General features: G+C 33.5%; 1 pseudogene; it reads right to left on the bottom strand.

The window, feature by feature from the left end:
* Window positions 1–1102: 1102 nt before the first annotated feature.
* Window positions 1103–18996, bottom strand: LOC143534648 (fumarate hydratase 1, mitochondrial-like; annotated as a pseudogene).
* Window positions 18997–23705: the final 4709 nt, after the last annotated feature.

The following is a 23705-nucleotide window of genomic DNA, read 5'->3' as shown; positions in this document are numbered from 1 at the left end:
AAACGTTAGTTACACATGTGTAAAAATTCGATTCGGTGTGTAAAAAAATACCGTAATTTTTTGTACATCACTTACACTTATATATTACACATGTGTAAAAAAAATTCGAAAAAAAAATTGTTACGTTGAGTTCTTTCGAGTTCTTAAAACTTAAAATGGTTCTTAAAAGAAATCAATCCTATATATATATATATGTATTGGATCATTTCAGAAGTTTTTTTACAGCGAGAAGTGAAGGTGTAACTCCATTAATCCCTAATTTCACTCCCTTTCTTATGTGTAGGTGCGTTGTGTAGGTGCATATGTATGTGTGTAGGTACATAGGTTTGAATGTGGCTCGGTACATTTATATGTTTGTAGGTTGGTTTGAATATGTAATTAAGACATAAATACAACCAACCTACATATATGTATGTAACATCATATGAAAGGGAGTGAAATTAGAGATTATGGAGTTATACATTCACTTCTCGCACTTCTCACTGTAATATCACTTCTCGCAAAATCCATCCCATATATATATGTATATATATATACCTACCTGCATTGCGTGCGCCCTAAAGGTAACTACAGGTTTTTTTAGAACGAGAATATATCTTACTACAAGCATTAGACTAAAATGGCACTATTCTATAGTTCTTATTTTAGGTTTATTTTTAAGAAAATGTTAAATTAATATTATTATCTATATAATTTCCAGATAGTAAACACTCACACTTTCACACAACCACCGATTTAATTTTATTCTTTTGAATTGTTATCTTAAACACTTAATTAAACATATTGTTTATTAACAAGAACTTAGATTAACAGTTGCAATAGAATACGTAAGGTAAAATTAAAGAGATACACTGATATATATATAGAGTTATGATTCAAGACCTTATTATATATAATTGCCATAAACGAGTTGAACCATTATTGGAACCTAACATGTCGTCATGACTCTGGAACGGAACGTACAACAACATATGTATTTCAAAGACTTTTTGAAATATGATACCCGAGTGATCACTTATTTCCTATCTCATTAACTTTATTTCGGTAAATTATATATATATAGTTCCAGCTTCTTAAAACGTTAAAAGAAGATCATGTCGCTTCAATCGGCAGGGCTAATAATCTTTTCTTGCACTACAAGTTGATCGAATTCTTCATTGTTCAAGACTCCCATTTTATGAGCAGCTTCCTGCACGCTCAAAATGAATATATATATATATATATATATATATATATATATATATATATATATATCTCAAACGGCTTGAAATTAGTTAACATGTTATTATTATTATTATTATTATTATTATTATTTTAACTTATTGGAGGTTGAAGAAACCTTGAGTGTACATCCCTGGGCGGTCTTGGCATTGTCATAACCAATTTTCTGTGTCAAGAAATATCAAAAGACAATCGATTAATTCAGTTAATGAATGTTAAGGAACTAATTTAGATCACTTATAATTAAATTCAAATAAAAGCTTACAGGATTCAAGGATGTCACAAGCATAAGTGACTGTAAATTAAGATCAAGAAAGATAATATTAGCAGTAAGAATCATGACATTGTAATTAAAAACAATAGTAATAAGGTTACCTCATGTAATAACTTTGATATCCTTTCCTTATTTGCTCGAATGCCTCGGACACAATTTTTTCAAAAGAAGCGGACGCATCAGCTTGAAGTTCGATTGTCTAGCTTCACCAAAAATATTAACACCACACGGATTATTACATTTTTAAAGACCACATTTATTTTAAGTTTGAAGTTGAGGCAACGTACGTGTAGAAGAGTACTAGCAATCATCGGCTTAAAGTAGTTGAGCTCAAATTGTCCATTTGAACCACCCACTGTAATGGTTACATGATTTCCAATTGTCTGCGTGGAAATTAACGACGTTTCCGTCATTTAAATTGTTAGTGTACAAATATTGTTCTTATAATCATAATTTGTATATTAATCCTTAAAAAAAGAAACTAAAAATGTAACCCAAAAAGAAAAAATAGCAGGTTAATCGACTCGTTTCAGCCCACACTATAAACTATGACATGTTCATCACAAACCTATCTTATTATGCTAACTCAATTTAAAATGTTAATGCTATGTTTTTACTTTTTACCAACTGTACAAGAGTCAAGAAGAAAGATTCACATATACCTGAGCACAAACCACAGTCAAAGCTTCACGTTGTGTAGGATTTACTTTCCCCTAAAATAGATCACATGATGTCAAAATCATAACAATCTATATATATATATATAGATATATATAGATATATATATATATAGATATATATATATAGATATAGATGAAATGGTGACTTTCCAGGCATGATGCTGCTACCAGGTTCATTTTCAGGAAGAATAAGTTCTCCAAAACCACAACGCGGACCACTGAATGTACAAATATTGAATGTTTAGTGAGTATAAAGCGTCTGATAAAGTAAAATATATATAAATTTAATCTGCAACTTTCATACCTTCCTAGCAACCGTATATCATTAGCATTCTTCATAAGAGAAGCGGCGATTGTGTTTAGGGCTCCGCTAGCTTCAATAAAGGCGTCATGTGTCGCCTGATAATTTAACATGATGAGAAAAATAAAATGGTAAAATTAAAATACATTTATTTGCTTCAATGTAATAAACATGTAGCATATATATATATATATATACTTGAAGCATATTGAAACAAGTATAAGTTAGAAAAATGAAACTAACCAGCGCCTCAAACTTATTTTCAGCTGCTATAAACGGTAACTTTGTTTCAACAGCTACGGCTGCAGCAATCTTTACATCAAATCTGTACCCACATCAAATGTCATCATATATATTAAAAAGAAAAAATTTAACGAGTGATGGTAAAATTAAATTGGAAAATAAGTACGTACCCTTTATTTGTGTTTAATCCAGTCCCAACAGCGGTGCCACCTTGTTCAAGCTAAAACATGAAGACCTAAAGCAGTCATGATTCACACACACACATTAACAGGGACATGTTCAAGAGGAAATTCAAAAGAAGTGGAGAACTCTTTATTTATCTATGTAAAACTGTTCATTTTACACGTAAAAATATACTAAAAAAATTCATTTATGTAAAAAACACATTTTTACATAATATTTTTTTAGAGCTTTTACATATGAACACATGTAGAAGCCGTTTTCAAAAAAAACTTGTTAAAAAAAGGTTAAAAAAAATTCTTTTTACAAATTAATTTTTTTATTTGAATGTCTTCTACATGTATTTATAAGCAAGAAAACCAAAATTAATTTATGTTGAAACTAATTTTTTACATGTGAAATCGAGCTTTATAGTATTTTTTTTACATGTAAATTGAATAGTTTTCCGGTCCACCACTTTTTTTAGTTCTCTTTTGAACCTGCCCATATATATATATATATATATATATATATATATATATATATATATATATATATATATATATATATAGGATTGATTTCTTTTGAGAAGCGCTTTGAGCTTTAAGAACTCGAAAGAACTCAACGTAACAATTTTTTTTTTTGAATTTTTTTTACACATGTGTAATACGTAAGTGTAAGTAATGTACAAAAAATTACATTATTTTTTTATACACCGAATTAACTTATTACACATGTGTAACTAACATTTAAACCTGTGTAATTATCAAAAATACTTATTCTCTCTCCTAATTTATTTTTTAATCAAATTTAATCTCAGCCACATATTCAAACTCATTTAATTAAATGTGTGGTTCAAAATTGAGTTTTTAAAGTTCTTACAACTCATCTAATTCTCAAAATATCTCTCCCCCATATATATATATGATATGATATATATATATATATATATATATATATATATATATATGGTGAGGATCTATGAGAACTTTGAAAACCATTTTGGGCTACAAAAAATCCTTTAAAATTTTTTTATAAAAGTTATAAAAAAAATTAAAAAATGTAAAAAAACCAAAAATTTTATGTATATATATAAGATTTGTTGGGCCGGCCCTGCTAATATGTATATATTGGCATTTGGCAACCTGATACAAGCGAGGGAGAGTGCATATGACCCTATCAATTGCATACTTCACCTGCAATAACAAAATACTTATTCACCCTTCTAATTTTAAACTATTAGCCAAAATGTAATTTCAAAGAATTTCTGACGAGGGTTTTTCCGACATGCACATTGCATGCGCCAGAATTGCTCGTATGATGTTTTTCTGGCGCAGTTTGGCTTCACAACCCATCATGTTTCGGGTAGCGTGAAAAAACATACTTGCGTGATATAGCCACTGAACTCTTGCCCAAGAGTCAAAGGTGTTGCGTCTTGAGTATGAGTACGTCCAACTTTAACTATATCAGAGAACTCAAATGTCTGTCAAAAGTAAAAACGTACACTCGGTAAACATTACAATGGTACCCAAAAGAAAGTGACCATGGCTATATATATATATATATATATGAAGTTAAAGCATACAATTAAATACTTTGCTACCTTTGCTTGTAGGGATGCATGCAACTGCTTAAGTTTTGGGATAAGTCTAGAGTTGATTTCAGTTGCAGCTGCAATATGCATAACCTATAAATTAGCATGACAAACAATAATGGTCAACACCTGGAGAGTCAACAAGAAATAAATTTACAAATAATTTCTTTAAAATTAAGCTAGCTTACAGTTGGGAATGTATCATTTGAAGACTGTGATTTGTTTACATGGTCATTTGGATGCACAAACTTGTCACCACGCTTATGGCCAAGTATTTCAGCTGCTCTATTTGCAATGACCTATATATATATATATGCTAAGCATGTATTGTTGAAAAATAAAAATGAGTAAATTAGTTACCTCATTGGCATTCATATTGCTAGTCTGCCATATAGCCATTGGAAAGTGATCATTTAACTTTCCCTCGGTCACTTCTTGTGCAGCTTTCATTATTGCTTTCCCTATGGACGTATCAAGACCATATTCCATGTTTACCTTAATTTAATCAACATAATATATATTTATGTATAATGCTTGATATAAGCACGTGTTAGTTTACAAAATTAAGAACCTTAGCAGCACATTTTTTGAGGATTCCGAAAGAGCGAATGATCGGTTCCGGCATTCTTTCACGAACTCCTCCAATTTCAAAATTCTGTAAAGTTCTTTGTGTTTGAGCTCCCCATAACCTGAAAAGTGGGATTTATTATTATAAATAATTAGTGAAATAGCATTAGCATGAATTAGTTATATATATAAACACCAACTTATCAGATGGGATTTGAATTGGTCCAAAAGCATCTCTTTCTTCTCTAAAAGAAGTAGAAAAATGTCTCCAGCATGAAACTGCAACAGTGGCCGATCCAACAGATATCTGACGGTATGCTTGAACCATAATGGCCATTTCTTATAAGTCAACCTGATTTATAGTCAAAGTTGGATTAGTAGTCAAAGTTGACCAAATCCAAGATAATTAATTTAATGAGTTTTCCAAAGTAGGGTTAATGAAAAAAAAATTACATTTATTTCTTTTAACGACAAACAAACATAGAATGACTAGATACTCCGTACGGGGTGACCCAATGGTAAAAGGCCACCGTCAGCTGGCCCAACCCAGCCGTATGGAACCCTTAAGCGCCTCCAAGTTATCTCCAGTTCCGAAAAAAATCCAATGGCCCGAAGGTCAACTGGTGGTAAACCCAGACGCCCTCGGGATCGAACTGGAGATAACAAAGATCCCAGTCTTCTTTAATTGAGCCACCCATGTCCCCCCAATGTGTTGTAAATAGGGATTGAACTTGGGTCTCTATTGAGAAACACTAGCTTTCAACCACTACACCACATTGGAAAGGACGGAATATGTGTGTGCGTGTGTATATATATAAATGAAATCTCCCTAAATTCTCTCAAGCAAGCAAATTGTTTTATTTGTAAATGAATTTCTCTCATGCATTTGACCCGAATTCACGAGTATGAGTTTTTACCAAACTCATACAGCTCTTAAACGGATTATAACATTTCACCGTTATAGTCTCCTAGAATTACTCTTTCACCGTTATAACCGACATAGTTTCCTCGAATTGTTCTTTCACCGTATGTTGTGATGTCACATGTCAACAATTTGTTGGTTCTTACAATTTTTAGAAAACTCCTTATTTTTATTTGAATCATTTTCAAATGAGAATTTTGAAAAGTATTTTACAAAATAGTATTTTTAGGTAAATTTTAATTGTCTCACTCTTAATTTTATTGGGTAAAGATAATTTTTTATTATTTTTTTAATTTCACGAAAGATGACAATAAAGAGAATTAAAAAATAATAATAATTAAACTTACTTTTCTATCCTATACTTTTTACATCATAAAATAATTCAAGAAAATGTTTCCAGAAATATTTTTATGAATAGTGAAAAAAGATAAAATTTGAACTGCGCTAACATCAAATATAACCAAATGGAATATATTAATATATATTATTTGATTAAAAAGGTCACGACGGGCAAACATATATAAATATATATATATATATATATATATATATATCATTTCTTCGTTATATTCCGGGAATGATTGTTGTTGAAACCAGAGGTAATTTTTATCTCGTAAGTTTTACGAGTATCGATATTATACTGTACTATGCTAAACCAAAATGATTTCAACAAACAAGACCGGTGTTGTTATCGGAATCGGTACTTGCATTCGTTATTATGATTTTTGTAGTTGTGTTTTTTTTTCTAGACATTCCAACATAGATTTTGTTGAAACGAAGTTGTTTTTAAAATAATATAATTTTTTGACAGTGTACTAGTATCGATGACAAGCTGAACCGATTCTGACTTAACAACATCGATATCAATATCAATATTGAACTCAATTCAAATATTAATCACCCACAATATATAAAAACTTGTAAAAATAATAATAAAACAATAATAAGAAAACAACCAAAATAAACAAAAGCTAACACTCGAAACAGCTTTCAAAAACATTTATTTTGAAGTATTTTCTTAAAAATGGGACCGAATGTAAAAATGTAAATTTGTTATTTGTTAATCATACTTTTTATTATCTTGAATTAAGAAAATAATAGAAATTATATTTACTCAATGACCTTAGAAGTGAGAAGAGTAAGTTTACATTAAAAAAAACATATTTTAATAAATAGTTTTTAAACTTTCTATTTTGGTAAACTATTTTACCCCACACCCTATACTAGTAAAAAATCTTAATTAATTAATAATGTAATATTTGAAAAGACTGAAAAAAATCATTACCAGAATGTATGCAGTCACTTGCAGATGGCTGCCCAATAGGCTCGTTTGATTAGATGCTGGCTTTCGTTATGTAATGTCTGCGTTAGGCTGAGGGGTGTGGGGCGCTAACCTGGGCGCGTGAGCCCCTCCGCTCGCGCCCCCAAGCGCTAACCCCACACCACCTGGGTGCGAGAGGGGCGCGAGAGGGGCGCGAGCACGGGAACCAAGGCAGGCGCAAGCCTGCTAGCGGGAGGAAAATGGCGTAAAGGATCTTTGGTAGACGTGAAATAGCCGTTGGACAATTTAATTGAGCCGTTGGGCTCATAATTAATAAAAAAAAAAAGTTTTTTCTTCCTATATATAACCCATTTCATATAAATCAACTACCACAACTTTAAAAAAAAACCCAAAATCAACCCATCTTTCAAATTTTTTTTTAAAAATAATGTCGTCGTACTCGTCTGATTCCGACTCCTCCGAAGAGGATGATTTGCTTCTTCATGTAGGGGGAGTTTTGACCGCAACCGTGGTCAATCTCTTGCAAAATCAAGCCCATCAACCTCGACTCCCGAGGGTTAGAGCACCACCTCGTGATCGTGATCGATCGGGTTCTAACGATACTTTGATTAGGCATTATTTTAGCCCTCAACCGGTATACGCGGAGTCGGATTTTCGAACTCATTTCCGAATGAGCAGACAATTGTTCATGCGTATAGCACGTGATTTAGAGGCACGGTATCCCTTTTTTCAACAAAGGGAGGATGCTAGGGGTCTCCCCGGTTTTACCCCTCTTCAAAAATGCACGGCTGCTATCCGTCAATTAGCGTACGGCATCTCGTCGGACGCTTTGGATGAGTATTTACAGATGTCGAAAAGGGTTGCACGTGAATCCCTTCATTTTTTCTGCCAAGGTAAAAAACATTAATTTTATTTTTTATTAAATATTTATTACATTTTGTAATATATATTATATGTTTATAGATTATTTTATATACGTAGGAGTCATATCGACTTACGCTCGGAGATATCTGCGTAAACCTACAATGCATGACATCCAACGCATATATGAGGTGCACGCAGAAAAACATAGTTTTCCTGGGATGCTAGGTAGCATCGATTGTACGCATGTTGGATGGGCTATGTGTCCAACGGCCTGGCGAGGTCAGTTCCACCGTGGTGATCATGAAGGGCCGACCCTTATACTTGAGGCGGCGGTGTCACAGGATCTTTGGTTTTGGCATGCTTTTTTTGGTGTTGCTGGGTCAAATAACGACCTTAATGTTATCGATCAGTCACATTTGATCAACGACCTTATCGACGGGGTTGAACCACCTCAAACTTTTGTTGCAAATGGAGAACAATTCAAGTACGGGTACTATCTGGTCGATGGTATTTACAACGAATGGGCTTTGTTAGTTCAAGCTTTTACAGATCCAATCGCCGACAAACGGAAGTATTTTACGAAGAAGCAAGAGTCTGCTAGAAAAGATATTGAAAGAGCTTTTGGAGCTATTAAAAAACAATATTATGTACTGGCGAACCCGATACGTTATTGGACTCGGGAGAGGATAACGGACGTCGTCTACACGTGTCTAATCCTACACAACATGGCGTTAGAAGACGAGGGCAAAGCTATCTGCCAAAACTACCAAGGTGACATTCCGCCGCAACCGTCCACAATCAGTGATCAACAAAGACTTCATAACGTAGAAAATATCAAGAGCCGTGAGATACACGGGGTTCTTCGACATGAGTTGGTTGAACATTTGTGGGCGAGGCGACCCGATGATCTTGTATTAGATTAGTGTTATTATTAAGTATTATTGTTTGTTTAATTTTTAGTATGTTTTTTTTTGGTACTTTTATTTTTATTTTATTTTTAGATATTAATGTGTTTTTTCATTAATGTGTGTTTTTTTTAATAATTTATGAGTTTTTTAAATAATACGTTTTTTGAATATATTTATAAAAAAATAAAAAAAAATCCGCTGGAGCCCCTCCACACCAGGGCCAGGGGCTCCACCGGGGGCTCCAACACCCACCTTATCCAGTTTCTCTCTCTGCCACACGTCATAATATTATTGGCTGGAGCCCCCCACTGGAGCCCCCCACACCCCTCAGCCTTATAAGGCTGAGGGGTGTGGGGCTTCAACGGGGGCGCTCGCGCCCCTCCGCTCGCGCCCCCAGGCGCTAACACCACACCACCAGGGCGCTAGCGGGGGCGCTAACGGGGCGCTAACGCGAAAAACAATGCAGGCGTGAGCCGGTTAGCGGGAGAAGAGAGAGGGCTGCACAACTTTTGATGGTTTTTTGACCGTTGGGAGCCGAACAAACCCAAAAAAAAAAATATTTTTCCTATATAATTATACCCCATTTCACCCATTTTTATACCAAAACTTCAAACCTTCACCCAAAATCAATTCATCTTCTCAACTTTTTTTAAAAAAAATGGCTGGAAATTGGTTCCCAAACCTTGATTCAGATTATCTTGACGATGATTTATGGTCGTCACCGCACCAACCGATGTTTTATTCGGAGCCGCAAGAATCATCCGGCTTTCAACCATCCAACACACAACCGTCTCCTAACTTTGTTGTTCCGGAGACACAAGAATCAAACGGTGAAGCTACGGGACCAAAAAGACTTCAGTAACCTAAATCCGGTCGATCAAATGCTAATGGAAAAGCAAAAGGAACGTATCCGAAAGAGGTTGATCGAAGAAGACCAAGCCGAAGAATAAGAAGAATGTTTTTTTAGTACTTTAATTTTTATTTTATTTTTAGATATTAATGTGTTTTTTTATTAATGTGTGTTTTTTTTAATAATTTATGAGTTTTTTTAATAATACGTTGTTTAAATATATTTATAAAAAAATAAAAAAAAATTCGCTGGAGCCCCTGCTGGAGCCCCTCCACACCAGGGCCAGGGGCTCCAACGGGGGCTCCAACACCCCCCTTATCCAGTTTCTCTCTCTGCCACACGTCATAATATTATTGGTTGGAGCCCCCATTAAAGCCCCCACACCCCTCAGCCTAAGTACAGGCTGCTTTTTGCTCCCAGTCCAAGTCAATTTATCTCCAAATTTATAAATAATAATAATAATAATTAAAATAATCGTAGTGATAAGAATGGCTTATTTTTAAGGGGAAATTCCTAAAATGATTCTTTCAAGAGAGATTCTAAAATAATCCATCAAAATTTAAAATTCCACAATTGATTTATTCAAATCCGTCTCTCACGTGACATTGAGAATTTTCTCGTGATATTTCACAAACCAATCAAAATCTGACTCATTTCATTGCTTCCACCTACCACGTGATATTTCAAATCAAATCCCTCTTACGCGTTGTATTTCAAATGAAAACTAACTTGATGATAACATTCATTTACGTGATGTTTGGGGGTGGTTTCTATCTTCCACGTGAGTTTTTGAAAACGTGGTTTTTGGTTTTATTTGAAATTCATCACCAAAGATGAATTTCATCTTTATCACCTTCATCATCTTTCCGGCCGCCTGCACCACCACCACCACTCACCGAAAACTTGAAAGAAAACAGAGGTTAATCGGAACTCACCGGAAACGGAGGTTAATCGGAGCAACATGAAAGGCGAAGAGACAGCGGTGTACGTGGCGGCGGCGATGGAGAGTGGTGGTTCGGAACAAAACTTAATAAAGTAATCAAAATTAACCTCTGTTTTCTTTCAAGTTTCCGATGAGTGGTGGTGGTGGTGCCAGTGGCCGGAAAGATGATGAAGGTGATGAAGATAAAATTAATCTTTGGAGATGAATTTCAAATAAAACCAAAAACCACTTTTTTGAAAACTTAAGTGGAAGATAGAAACCACCCCAAATATCACGTAAAAGATTGTTTTCATCAAGTTAGTTTTCATGTGAAATACAGCGCGTAAGACATATTTGATTTGAATATCACGTTTAGGTGGGAGCAATGAAAGGTGTCAGATTTTGATTGGCTTGTGAAATATCGCGGGGAAATTCCCAATGTAATGTGGGAGACGGATTTGGATGGATCATTTTGGAAATTTTGAATTTTTTGAGTTATTTTGGGAATCTCTCTCCTAAAAATGATTATTTTGGGAATTTTCCCTTACTTTTATATCAAAAGGAATTCGTAGTACAAAGTTGACCAATCCAAGATACTTATGTAATATTTGCAAATAGCCGAATATGATGCTTCATTGGAATTTTAGAAGATGAGTTTGGATCATGCATAAATTAAATTAACGTATTAACTGTGTAAATCAATAGTATAAGTGTGTGTGTGTGTGTGTGTGTGTGTGTATAGATAAAGGATCCAATACAATAATCCCGAATCGTACATTACGTACGCGAGTTCCTACACCGTTGATTTCAAAAAACACGCAGTGACAATATTGTTAATTTCATCAGCTCTGATCCGCTGCTCTCATCGATTTTGTCCACCTTCACCATCACCGTTCAGCAATTCATCACCGTCCAACGATTGCATTCACTGTTGCGACCATCTACGATACCGTCGTGAACATCATCTTCCTCCGTCACGAGTTGTTCACATGTCAGTTTATCAAATTGACCAATTGAAATTGAAATTGTTGAACTAATTGATCAGTTAAACTTTGAAATTGACCTAATTAATTATCAATTTGAAGCTTCATTTGATCAATTTTGAGTTTTGAGTGATGGTTTTAACTGAACGTTTAAAGTTTAAGCCTGAACGTTTAAAGGTTTAAGACTGAACGTTTAAGGATGGAAATTTGGCTTGGACGTTGAAAGTTTTTTGCTTGAACTTTTAAGTTATTTTGCCTGAACGTTTAAGGTTTTAACCTTGAACGTGTAAAGGTGGGAATTTAGCAGAACTTTTAAAGTTTTGGTACTGAACTTTTAAAATTTTTGTGCTGAACTTCTAAACTTGAACGTTTAAAGGTGTTATTTTTGGTCAGAACATTTAATGTATAGTGTCTTTAGTTTTGTTTAACATCCAAAATAAGTTGTAACTGTAAAATTGAAGGCTCAAATTTGTATGATTAGGCGAAAAATTGTAGAACAAACAAGAATCCTTTGTTTAATTGTAGAAAAAATTGACCGGTTGAGTTTGAAGTTTATTTGCAGATAACGGACATTTTAAGTTTAGATAACTCAATTTAGTTTGATGGCAGTATGTAGATTAGTTTGATATGGATTGACTGTTGAATTATATTGATATGGATGGACGTCTGATGAATCAATAATGATTTAGATCGTAGAATTAGATTTAGGTTATTTATGATTTTGTCACCGCGTAAAATTGAAATCGACGTTTATAAAGCCCGCGTACCTAATGTACGATAACCGATTATTGTACAATAACCCACCCCTAAGGTTAACGTACAAATGAAATTAACGTGCTAAACGTGAGAATCAAGTAGAGTAATTGTGTAATTAAATCATAGAGAAATTATTATAGAGTAATTACATAATTACTCTCCTTGTATATGTAATTACTCTACTTGATTTTCACGTTTAGCACGTTAATGTCATTTGTATATAATCCATATCCATATATACATACACACACACACACACACACACACATATATATATAATTACAACATAGTGTAATTACACTACGTTGTAATTATATAATTACACTATTTGATTCTCACAATTAACACGTCAATTTAATTTGTACGTTAACTTTCCCCTATAATTTTTTGACGGCGAATTTCGTTTAACTATTGTTGTTAATAGGACTTCAACACAAGATTTTCTAAATCCTTTCAACCCAAGGTGTTTAAACATTGTCGTTTTCAACTAATATTTTTTTGAACGGCGAATTTCACACTTAAGTTAGACCGCAACTCCTCACAGAGGAGCCCCACCACCCCACTCAGGCCAGACTATGTAGTCTTAACCGGGCCCATGCTAGCATTCGAGTTTGGCTTGACGTTCCCTGAGAAAATTTCCAGCCACCTGTCACTAGACAGATGTTGTACCCTCCACAAGAGAAGCCTCTCTAGAGTAAATACACTGTAATAGAAAACTCTGGAGGCTTCAAAATTCGAACCTAACCTCTCAAAAATGGTAGACACTTATCCATCATTAGCATAACCACTCTGCCTGAGGTGAAAGGTTGTCGTTTTCAATTAACTACCAACCTCATTTGTATTTTTAAAGATAAATAGGATGCAAATCCGATAAAGGAAAATAATTTAATTGAATTTATAATGCAGGTCAAAGATGCTAGGCCACCACGTTTTCTATTGATTGATTAAACTATATATGATTTTATATATGCATATATTTATAATTTATTTATAAACAATTACATACTCCTGCACTTTCTGAATCGTATTTATATTTGTTTTTATATTAAAAGTATGAAATTATTCATATGTATAACATATACGTAATATTTATGACTACATGTGTAGTTGGTCATAATTACATGTGTGATTGTTTATAATATGGTTTGTTATTACCTATTACATATATGTTTTAAAGAAATTGCATTTATTTTTTTTTTAAAATGGACTTTGACTTTTAATAAAAGAAATAATTACATTTGGTCTCTCAGAAAACATTCGGGTTTGATTCCGTGTCGAATGGATGATGGAGATCAAGATATGAAGATACAAATAGATTTATGAAACATATGTTTAATGTTTACATATATGTAATGCTATGCTTCATACATGTAAATGATCGGTATATAATATCTAGGTTACTTACTTATTGTTACATTTTGTTTACACACATAATAGGTGTTTCATATATGTATTAACGTAACACTTTCTCAGGCATATTTTCATATTAATAACACATGTGAGAAAAAACCAAAATGCATGTTGTTTGTGAAGAGGAGAGATAGAATGATGACTTGAGTTCTGTTGCATCACCCGCTCGATATAAACCAAAATGTATGTTGTTTATATCTGCCACCACCGAACTCCATTGCTAGTTACAAAGATAAAAAAAATTTTGAAACGGCAAACCAAAGCATATATTAATAAAACAAACAAGTATAAACAGGTTAGGCTTAGTAAGTAGCCACAGCCCATAACCACCATCAGTGAGCACCAACCTATTACATAACACCTAATTACACTTTGAAACTACACATATTTTCCCATGACAAATTCCTCGCACGTACTCGACCTATTTTTGACCCAAAGAAAACTAAGCACTCTTATATCTCCCACCATTTTTTCCACCATGACCCCCGAACCATTAAACATGAATAAACACCATATCATTTCACGCTTTCCGATAATGGGAAGTATTAAATTGAATTCAAAAAGCTGGTCAAAGATGCTAAACAACTATTATTCTTTTTTTTAAACGGCCAACTAAGTAACGTTGGGTACTCTGTACGCGCCCCCCATTGGATAAAGGTAGTCTGAGCCGGCCACTAGTCAAGACGGACGAAGCCCCTAGCGGTCCACCTGTTGAGGGATCCACCGGATAAAACCCGACCCCCAAGCCCGCCAAACGGCACGACAGCGAGGAGCCGGTAAAACCGGGTGAGATCAGGACTCGAACCCTGGCAAGCCAGGGTCATCCCTCATATCTTCCATATAAATTGGTGATAGTGAGGTTTGAGCTCTCTACCTTTTACTAATAAAGTGAGTGCTCTACCATTCAGCCACATCCAATTTATCAACTATTATTCTTTTGATTAATTAAATTCTATATGATTTTATGTGTCTTTATTTATAAAATAAGAATTACATTACTCCTGCCACTTTCTAAATCGTATGTATGTTTTAGTATTAAAAGTATGAAATTGTTCAAATGTAAAACAGTATATGTATACATAATATTTATGATTACACGTTTATGTTTTATTAATACGATTAAAATTGTTTATACCACACCACCGACGCTCTGTTCTCACTCGACTTCCGACATAAGTTCTTCAAGGTATGAGTTTCATTAGGTGTAGATTTTCTAATGCCTACTCCAATTTATAAATATGATGTTTCATTGGAATTTTCAAACATACTTTTCTTTTAACGACGAATTACTTTTTAATTGTTGTTGTTTATAAGACTTGAACTCAAGATCTCTCAAACTATTACAATCTAAGGTGTTTAAAGGCTTTATTTTTATTCATAGACAACTAAACTTATCGATATTCAAGGATAAATAAGATTTAAATTCGATAGTGGGAAATAAATAAATTGAACTAAAAATTTGGTCAAAGATGTTAAGCCACCATGTTTTCTTTTGATTAATTAAATTATTTATAAACTTAGGTCTTATCTTTTTTTACAAAATTATTATAATTACATATGCTCCTACACTTTCTAAATCGAATGTATGCTCTTTTGATATTAAAACTATGAAATTGAAGTGCATAACAAGATATGTATATGTTAATATTTATGACTACCACTAGCACTTCAATTGCCGCCACCACGACTACGGGATAAGCAGATTCAGTACCGGTATCGAATCAGTATCAAGTTTTGAATTTTCGGTACATGTACCAGTTTTCCTGAATTTGCCTTCATCACCGTATGGTCCCGCTACCAAATCGAACATTTCGGTACCGGTAGCCGTACAAAACATGTGCGACTATCGTAACTGATCTCATCCCTAGCCACGACTATCACGGTGACGACGACCATGACCACGACAACGATGACCACCACCACAACTACCAATACTACCCCATTACCACCACCACTACTATCACTACCATTACCAGTGGCGAATCCAGGAAAATTTTTAAGAGGGTACACTGTTTTTATATGCTTCAATTTCATATGATCGGATATAAAAAGTCAGGTCAGTTCAACAGTATGGGTCGATTCGATGGTTCAGTTCGAATAAGGTTCACCATAATTAAAATACGATACAAATCGTCAATATAACAAAAACAAAAACAAATAATATAAAATACAACTAGTAGATGCTTTGGTACGTTGACCACACCAACAACTGCGCCACCAAATGATTATTAACTGATTCTTGGATTGCGCCCAAAACAAAAGAATTTAGTCGAAACCTAATAAAATCTTCAATTAGCAAAAAGAGTCATACTGATTAATAATATGATGTAGACGTACATACCGCTTTTACCGGCCCCTCGCTGCCGTGCCTTTGGGGGGGTCGGGTTTTATTCGGGGAATCCCTCAATAGGTGGACCGCTAGGGGCTCCGTCCGTCCGGACTAGTGGTCGGCTCGGGCTACTTTAGCCAATGATGGCCGCGTACGAAGTACCCGGTATTAGTTAGTTGGTCGTTTCAAAAAAGAAATGTATATGTACATACCAAAGCATAAAGTACATTGATGACCAATAATTGATTCAAAATCCATAATTACTAAATATTGACAGTTGTTTATGATTCATACTTTTATATCACAACCAAAATCACACAACTAATCTAAGGAAACAAACAAATAAAATATATACAAAACCTAAACTAATGCACAATAGAAGCACATGTTAATATACATTAAATATACCTAATAAAAACCATAAAATAAACAAATATACCCTGCATGCAAACAACCAAAATGTCATACGTAAAAACAACAAAACCGGCCATTAACAAGAATCAAACATGAGACATAGTTGTTAATGACAAATGTTGGAGCCACTCTTAGAGCCAGCTCAACGTGTTTGAAGGCCTAAAATTAACTAAAATGTTAAGGCTTTTTTTCCCATTTTCATGTGTTAGTATAGAGAGTATCTATGAATTATGAAATATGGAGTATATACAGTGATAATAGGTACGTGACATTCCTCCTTAACTTGTGGTCCAACAATGAGTTATTAATTATAAAAAACACACTTAAAAAAAAGGAAAAAGAACATATGAACAAGGCCTAGCTGTAAGTGGAGTCATAGGACTGAAGTGCAACCAATGGGCTCAATGGGCCTAGGGCTGGGCCTGAGACCAAAATTGTAATGGTTTATAACATTATAAAATTACTATAACCCCTATATTAGAACAAAATAATGACATCACTATCTAGCTCCCAAGACTTCCAATCCATATACATATTTGCATGTCCGGGAGAAGTTCATTACAAAATACTAAATTATTGCGATAATAAAAAATCAAACTTAAAATCGTTTATTTTTTCCTATCTATGGTGCGTATTTCTTATAACTTTTACTTCTTACATACAAATGTCTATTTTATGTACACGAAGAAACATTAAACTTATTTGTTCATATGTTCTTTTTCCTTTTTAAACTTCTACCTACATATGTGTTTAGAACTCCACCAACAAAGGCGTCATGTGCAGCCTGATAACATAATGTGAAGGAAATAATAAACATTTCTTCCATATTGAACTATATAAAAACAAGTATCAGTTAGTAAAATAAAACTAACCAACGCCTCAAACTTATTTCAGCTGTTGTAAATGGCAACCTTGTTTCGTCAGCTACGGCTGCAGCAATCTTTACATCAAATCTGTACCAGCATCATGTCATCAAATCTGCATCAGCTACTGCTTAAGTTTTGGGATAAGTCTAGAGTTGATTTCGGTTGCAGCTGCAATATGCATAACCTAAGAAACAAATAAAACAATTGTCAACACATAGAAAGTCAACAACAAATTTAAAATGAATAAACTGGCAACTAATGTTTTCAAAAGCTTACAGTCGGGAATGTATCGTTTGAAGACTGTGATCTGTTTACATGATCATTTGGATGCACAAACTTGTCGCCACGCTTATGACCAAGTATTTCAGCTGCTCTATTTGCAATGACCTATCACACGTGTTTGAACAAAGAGTAGCATGATTAAAAGAATATGATTAGTATTGTAGAAAAATGAAAAGTACAATAGTTACCTCGTTGGCATTCATATTGCTTTGAGTGCCACTTCCGGTCTGCCATATAACAAGTGGAAACTGATCATTTAACTTTCCCTCAGCCACTTCCGATTTCAAAATTCTGTAAAGATCTTTGCGTTTGAGCTCCCCATAACCTAAAAAACGGGGTTTATAATTAGTGAAAAGAAACAAATGCAAGTCCATTACCACCAAATCAAATTTATGTTTTGTGGTAAATATAGAGTATTGCAGGCTTGCAGCCAAGGTGTTATATTGCATATCAAATAGTAGGAAATATAGGCTTTGTTTAGACTTCCTAATTCCTATCACAAAATGGGCGACCGTACCCGACCCGATCACTCTGCTAGACCCGAATTTTATTTTTATTTTTTTTTAATTTATATACATTTTGTTTTGAAAAAAAAATGTATTCTTAATGTTTAAACCCAATTACTCAATTCATTTAAGCTCATTTAAGCTTACTCGTTATCCAGATGTAGCTCGGTTGGTGTTTATATGTGTAAAAATCAGTAAAATGTACAAAATTTTGCTTAATGAAGTGAAGAATTCCCTCGTAATATATATATATATATATATATATATATATATAAATAAAAATAAAATAAAATTGCACAACCCAATGATAACCATCAAGCCCATTTAAAAATTTAATTGTTTAAGCCCAATAAAAAAGTCTTTTTACTAAAGGCACAAGTTTTCTCTTGTCTTTGGCCAAAAAATTTTTAACGATTCTCGGGGACGCCCTGATAGGGACATCGACTGAAGAATAGTAGTTTTAAAAGATCCTAAAACTATCAAATAAACGATTAATTAAACGAAACGAAACGAAAAGACGAAGTTATGAGATGGGACTTGAATGGGTCCAAACGTATCTCGTTCTTGTCTAAAACCCGTAGACAAATGTCTGGTGAACCGGAAGGAATCTACAACAATGGCTGATCCACCAGGTGTTCGACGAAATGCTTGAACCAGCAGCATTGCCATTTGTTTTTGCTGTGATTCATCGAAAGGAAATAGTGATACGTCCAAAATAATAATTGAAAAGATTGAATAAAAGCACTAGCAGTACCAGAATGAATGCAATTTAATAAGTAATCAATTGCTGGTGGGTGTCTAAAAGGAAGTGAGTGAGTTAAAGCACGCTTGCTTTTGTTGGGCGGCAGACAAGACATAACTGGTTTTACTTCAATCTTTTGCTTCTACTTTTTTGGTCACCATCCTATGTTTGTTTAAAAGCGTTTTTACTGTTCAATACGGCTGACTGACCGTTTGATGTTAACCGTATATATTGATTTTGACGTTTCAGAATTAATTTGAATCAGATTTTGAAACTGAGACCATAAGATCCCAAACATTAACCGTTATCCCATGTCATTGGACTAGACGGTCATTGTCCTATTGGTTATAAAAGTAGGCCTACAAGGTCGAGTAATCGCTACAAGGTATGGTGCCGAGACGACTTTCTCTAACTCCGTCTAGTTACTCGGAATTGGTCAAAGGTGGTCAACATTAGCCAAAATCAGATCTAGTCGGTTAACTTGGGCTGATTTTGACCTAAAAAGGTAAAACGTAATTCTCATGTCGGTTAAAAGTCCGTCAAAAGTTGGTCAAAGTCAGGCTAGGCGGCGTTGAGTCGGCTAGTATAATTTTTTTTTACGTTAACTATGCTTAGTTTGACATATATATAATGCCCAAAATTTAATTTCTTTTATATTTAACATGTCCGAGTACACCTAGCTTCCCTGTTGACCACCTAGCGACTTTTGCAACATTGGTCCTATATGTGTAATTGTTTTACAAAATAATATAAATAATAAGGTTTTACCACTTTTGTCCTAATTAACTTATGTCCAAATTTGCCCTAACAAAAATTACTTTTATGTATGTAATGTGACATTAATTATGTCTTGGGATGTTTAAGCCTTAAGGTTGGTTCTACCGGTTTTGATAGGATTTTTGGATCAAACCGGTAATCTCGGGTGGGTGAGCCAACCGACCAGCCAAACCGGATAAACCTGTTCCGCAGTGTATAAATCATTTTTTTTTAACTTTAAGAATCATTTTCATTATTTTAGACTTTTTGGTTTATAAATTTACATATTATGTTTCTTCATCATACTTAAGGAAAAAAAAGAAGAAGAAGAAAAATGTTGTGTTTAGTTAGATGAGATCAAAGACCAACAATATGTAATTACATGCATTATACTAAAATTGCATTGTTCATAAGTATGGCATCCCTGAAAACCTGGTAAGTCACTACTTTTATTAGTGAACACTCACACATTTCCACATCCACCACAAACACAACATGCAAATAAAAAACCATGAAGATTTATTTTTATTCTTTTTAATTTTTATGTTAAGCACACAAGGATGCAATATGATGAACCTTAGCAATATGGTGGGAGTTATGAAACTATAAAAGCTTTGAGCTACATATGGGTTCTGAATTGATTCGAAAGAGGGTATAAACTATAAAGTGGGAGAAATGGCACGCCTTTAACATGTAGCGGTAGCGGGTTTGCTCGGGTTGGAATAAGTACTTGTTTTGTCTTGTTATATTGTGTATTATGTTGTATATACCATCAGGTTGTTGGTTGTGCCTAACTTGGTTTGTAACTTGCTATATCGTTTGGTGATTAATAAAAGCTCTTGTTGGTCATTCAATAATTTAAAGAAAAAATAAAAAGCACGCAAGAATGCAAGATATCTCCATAACTTCATCTCTTTAAAACTTTGTGTGAAAAACAATTGTAATGTAATAGGTAAAGATATAAATACATAACAACAATAGGGTTGTTCACGAGCTAGCTCGACGTGAGTCAATGTCAGTTTAGGCTCGCGCTCTAAAATATACGAGTTGAGCTGATCCACCTTGAAATCCTTAAGCAGTTGAAAACATGAGCTCCAACTCGACTCATTTACAACTTGACGTGCAAATTTGTTAGGAGGGAGAATTAGTATCTTTAATAATTTTGTGGTACCCTATTTATGTTTCTCTGCTATTTTATTTGTTATTGCTTATTGCTTATTACTATAGTCTCCCACAATTTTATTTTATTTTTTATTAAAAGTAGGCTGCTATTTTCTTTAGCGTAGTTATGTTTTGTTGGTGTTCTAATTTTCGGTGATGCACTTTATTTTATCTGGAAACATGTCATGAAAAGGTTTTGAAGTTGTGGGTCTCAACAACAGCAACCTCTTTATCTTTCAGGAAAGAAAAATGTTTGTCGCGTCCTACCCTTCTCAAACACCAATAGCAGGCAATACTTCGTTATAAGTGAGACTTTATTGGGTATGATTTTTTTTTTCAATTAGTTACACTTGAGGTGTTTGGGTTGCTTACTAAACCACGTATTTGTTACTTGTGTTTTGAAATTAGGTGCATTAATAAGATGTGTGAAGGCCTGAAGGGTGTTTTGGGTTGTTTATTTATCCTGCTTTTTCTGATTATTTATAAGAGGGAAATAATATGTTGAATAATTAATCTACCACCTCTTATCTACTTAGAGCATTCTTAACTCATTCTCTAAAATTGTTAAACCCATATAATTTAAAGTAAATATTAAGAAAACCATCAAAATCACTTCTCCAATCCATTCCCTATTATATGGATGAGTTAGAGCATCCATAGCCCATTCTATATATTTTTCCTTATAATTTAGCTAAAAAACACCATTTCACAAATTTATCTATCATTTTTTAAAATTTTTTCACATTCTATTCCCTATTCATATCCATAAATTAATTATTTATTACTTTTTTCTCTTTTGTCTTGTTATATAGTGAATGGTGATTGAAGGATAGATGATATATTATATGGTATGGATCAAAATTGTGTCCATATATTTAGGGTTTTACTTTAATTGCCATATAACCCATTCATATAATAGGGAATAGATTGAAGAGGTGATTTTGATGGTTTTCTTAATATTTATCATAAATTATATGGGTTTAACAATTTTAGAGAATGGGTTAAGAATGCTCTTATATGACAACTAAAGTAAAACCCTAAATATAGGGACTCAATTTTAATCCATACCATCTAATATATCATCTATCTCCCAATCACCATTTACTATATAACAAGACAAAAGAGGAAATAATAATAAAGAATTAATTTATGGATATGAATAGGGAATAGAATGCGAAAGAATATTAAAAAATGATAAATAAATCTATGAAATAATGTTTTTTAAGCTAAATTATAGGAAAAAAATATATGTAATGGGCTAGGGATACCCTTAGTCAACCTCGTTCACAGACTCCACTAAAATCTATCTTCATTTTACCTATTATCCCAAATCACTTTTTTTTCCAACTCCATAACTTGTCACATTTTCATTTGTAACTAAAAAATTGTCACCTCTAGTCACTTGTCATATTTTCATTTGTAACTAAAAAAGCTAAATATTCTTCTTTACCATAAATATTTTTTTTCCTTATTTCTTAAATAGAGATAATATTTTACATTAATGAGAATGTAAATGTAAGTATTTTTCAAAAACTATATAAAAACGCTTCTATGTTGTAAAGATGTTTTATTTAAAAACTATTGTATCGGCATAAATCATGACTCGATGGCCATGGTAGTTGCAAATTACGGATCGAAGCTAGAAGCTTAGGCTTGAAATTTTATCCATAATTTTTATTTCAAGATGCTAATTTGGGGTTGATCGTTACATACTCACTTAGCTTAAGCTAATACGAATTTTTGTGAATGTGTTTTTTTGGAAAGTTTCGAGTAATAAATTTGGATGGTGATGAGCAATTCTTCACAATGGATCAAAGTCTTGGGACCGACTATCGAGTTTTCAAATAAATAGAATTAATAACTTATGTATGATATGCTCATTAGTCTTTCATTAGAGGGAGTCAGTCCTTTATATATAATTATAACCCCAAACTATCTGGTATTAAACAATTGTGACCATAAAAGAAGTTAAGTCGTTTTGTTAACACAAAGGGACATAGTTTCGTATATAAAAAGCTGAAAATCCGGGGCCATTTTCCGCATTAATAGTTATATTAATTTTACAAATTTAAGGGTGGTCTATCATGAAATCATTCAAATTCATCCATTCTAACGAGTGTGAGGCTCACTTCACACAGAGGACTCACACGGGGTAATATGTTGTTCGAGCTTACGTACGCAACCACCACCCACTTACGGTCACGGTGTACAGTAACACCCTAAATAACATGCATTTATGACCGGTTATATAGATGTGCATTGATTATCCTCATTTCCCTTTTTTATTTTATGTTTAAATTAAGATAAAACGTAACATTTGTTATCAATGCAAGAATAACCGCTTATATGTACACATACATAAAACATTTTGATATTCATCTCCAGACAATTTTAAAATAAAGAGTTTTCTAGACCATGATTTTTAAATATCTTCATTTAAACTTTACTGTTAAACTAGATTATTAACCCGTGTACGATACGGGCTGAAAAAAAGTGACAGCAAATATAATAAAATAAACTAAAACTTCGTCCAATTATGAGAAAAAGTGAAAATTGTGTTTAGATTAATTACAGGAGTGTGTCTAAATTGGTTAAGAGTAATTAATGTGAACAAAACATCTTGTCTAGGTATATCACGTGAACGAACTATACGATTATAACCAGTATGCATTATCTATTACAAGAGTGCATATAATACAAGGTGTAACTTTAC

The sequence above is a fragment of the Bidens hawaiensis genome, unplaced genomic scaffold (assembly GCF_021521415.1).
Source record: "Bidens hawaiensis isolate Kalapana, Puna unplaced genomic scaffold, B.hawaiensis_p1.1 tig00010256_1, whole genome shotgun sequence".
In the NCBI taxonomy this organism is placed as follows: domain Eukaryota; kingdom Viridiplantae; phylum Streptophyta; class Magnoliopsida; order Asterales; family Asteraceae; genus Bidens; species Bidens hawaiensis.
Note: the sequence above shows the minus strand (reverse complement) of the source record. Positions and strands in the feature narration are given on the sequence as shown.